Below are 2,610 nucleotides of genomic sequence, written 5' to 3'. Positions count from 1 at the left end.
CATCATGAGGAGAGAAACAGATGCTGTGTGAGAGACAGGTACTGTATGAGAGACAGGTACTGTATGGGGGACAGGACTGTGTGAGAGACAGTTGCTGTGTGAGAGACGGCTGCCGAGAAAGGTACTGTGTGAGAGACAGGACTGTGTGAGAGACAGTTGCTGTGTGAGAGACAGCTGCCGAGAGAGAGACAGGTGCTGTGTGAGAGACAGCGGCTAAGATTCCCATCAAAACAATAATCACAAAACCTGGAAAATACAACAAAGCAATGAAATAACAATACTTACACATCAAAACCACAATTACCAAAAGGGGAAACTCCCATCAAAACAATAATCATAAAAACCGGACAAGATTTAAAGGAAAAACAACTTAAGAAACCTGCAAAAAAGGCAAAAATTTAACCACAAAAAGGAGAAAGAAATAAAATTAAATACTTACCTGTTGTATTCACCTGCCTGGGGGAGCAGAAGTCCTGAAAGAAAGGAAAAAAGACAATAAACAACAAAGAAAGGTAATAAATCATCTTCAGAAAAATGGAAAAATTAAATAAATACTTACCTGGTGCACTTTTCTGAAGCTAAATAAATAAGAGGAAAATATTTTCAGAAAAAGGAAAAAAGGATAAAAGTTACTTAATTGTTCTTGGCTGTGTAAAAGATTTTTTTCAACAAGGGGGCGGATCTTACAAGCTATAAAAGGTGACTTACCAAATTTTCAGCATTCTAGAGTCAAGACAGCCATGAGAAGCATCAGTAAGAGTAATGTTCCTTTTTCTTTTAAATAAACTGGGGTGTTTAAAGCAAGTCTGTGCCTGATGAAGGTTGAATAAAACCGAAACGTAGCGCTAAAAGACTTGCAAAATAAAGAGCTCATAGTGTAACCAAGGGGAGGGATATATTTCAGAGCTAAAAAGGGAGATTGAAGGGGTCTGGGACTGATGATGTCGTGGTAGGCCCGTGCATAACGTTGGTTATGGGCCTGCATGAACCCGAGTCTCCCTACCCTATCCCCAAAACCCAATCCTAACCCCACTATGTCATTACCCTAATCCCCTTTCCCTAACCTTAACCTCACTCGGAGCCCGTGCAGAACCCTGAAGCCACGGTTCTTTCCCCCAACCCTATCCAGCCAGTGCCACCCGACTGAATTGGACTTTGGACCTTTTCTTCGCCTCCCAATAGCCTGAAAAAATAAACAAAATACCACAAAGAAATGAAATAAAATACTTACACCAAAGAAAGGGTAAAGTAAACACTTACCTGCTATCACAATTACCATAAGGGGACAACTTCCCATCAAAACAATAATCACAAAACCAGGAAAATACTACAAAGAAATGAAATAAAATACTTGAAACACTTACCTGCTTACCACAATTACCAAAAGGGGAAAACTAAGCCACAGAAAGAAGGAAAACATCATGAGGAGAGAAACAGATGCTGTGTGAGAGACAGGTACTGTATGAGAGACAGGTACTGTATGGGGGACAGGACTGTGTGAGAGACAGTTGCTGTGTGAGAGACGGCTGCCGAGAAAGGTACTGTGTGAGAGACAGGACTGTGTGAGAGACAGTTGCTGTGTGAGAGACAGCTGCCGAGAGAGAGACAGGTGCTGTGTGAGAGACAGCGGCTAAGATTCCCATCAAAACAATAATCACAAAACCTGGAAAATACAACAAAGCAATGAAATAACAATACTTACACATCAAAACCACAATTACCAAAAGGGGAAACTCCCATCAAAACAATAATCATAAAAACCGGACAAGATTTAAAGGAAAAACAACTTAAGAAACCTGCAAAAAAGGCAAAAATTTAACCACAAAAAGGAGAAAGAAATAAAATTAAATACTTACCTGTTGTATTCACCTGCCTGGGGGAGCAGAAGTCCTGAAAGAAAGGAAAAAAGACAATAAACAACAAAGAAAGGTAATAAATCATCTTCAGAAAAATGGAAAAATTAAATAAATACTTACCTGGTGCACTTTTCTGAAGCTAAATAAATAAGAGGAAAATATTTTCAGAAAAAGGAAAAAAGGATAAAAGTTACTTAATTGTTCTTGGCTGTGTAAAAGATTTTTTTCAACAAGGGGGCGGATCTTACAAGCTATAAAAGGTGACTTACCAAATTTTCAGCATTCTAGAGTCAAGACAGCCATGAGAAGCATCAGTAAGAGTAATGTTCCTTTTTCTTTTAAATAAACTGGGGTGTTTAAAGCAAGTCTGTGCCTGATGAAGGTTGAATAAAACCGAAACGTAGCGCTAAAAGACTTGCAAAATAAAGAGCTCATAGTGTAACCAAGGGGAGGGATATATTTCAGAGCTAAAAAGGGAGATTGAAGGGGTCTGGGACTGATGATGTCGTGGTAGGCCCGTGCATAACGTTGGTTATGGGCCTGCATGAACCCGAGTCTCCCTACCCTATCCCCAAAACCCAATCCTAACCCCACTATGTCATTACCCTAATCCCCTTTCCCTAACCTTAACCTCACTCGGAGCCCGTGCAGAACCCTGAAGCCACGGTTCTTTCCCCCAACCCTATCCAGCCAGTGCCACCCGACTGAATTGGACTTTGGACCTTTTCTTCGCCTCCCAATAGCCTGAAAAAAT

This window comes from Clarias gariepinus, unplaced genomic scaffold (assembly GCF_024256425.1).
Source record: "Clarias gariepinus isolate MV-2021 ecotype Netherlands unplaced genomic scaffold, CGAR_prim_01v2 scaffold_44, whole genome shotgun sequence".
Classification (NCBI taxonomy): domain Eukaryota; kingdom Metazoa; phylum Chordata; class Actinopteri; order Siluriformes; family Clariidae; genus Clarias; species Clarias gariepinus.
Note: the sequence above shows the minus strand (reverse complement) of the source record.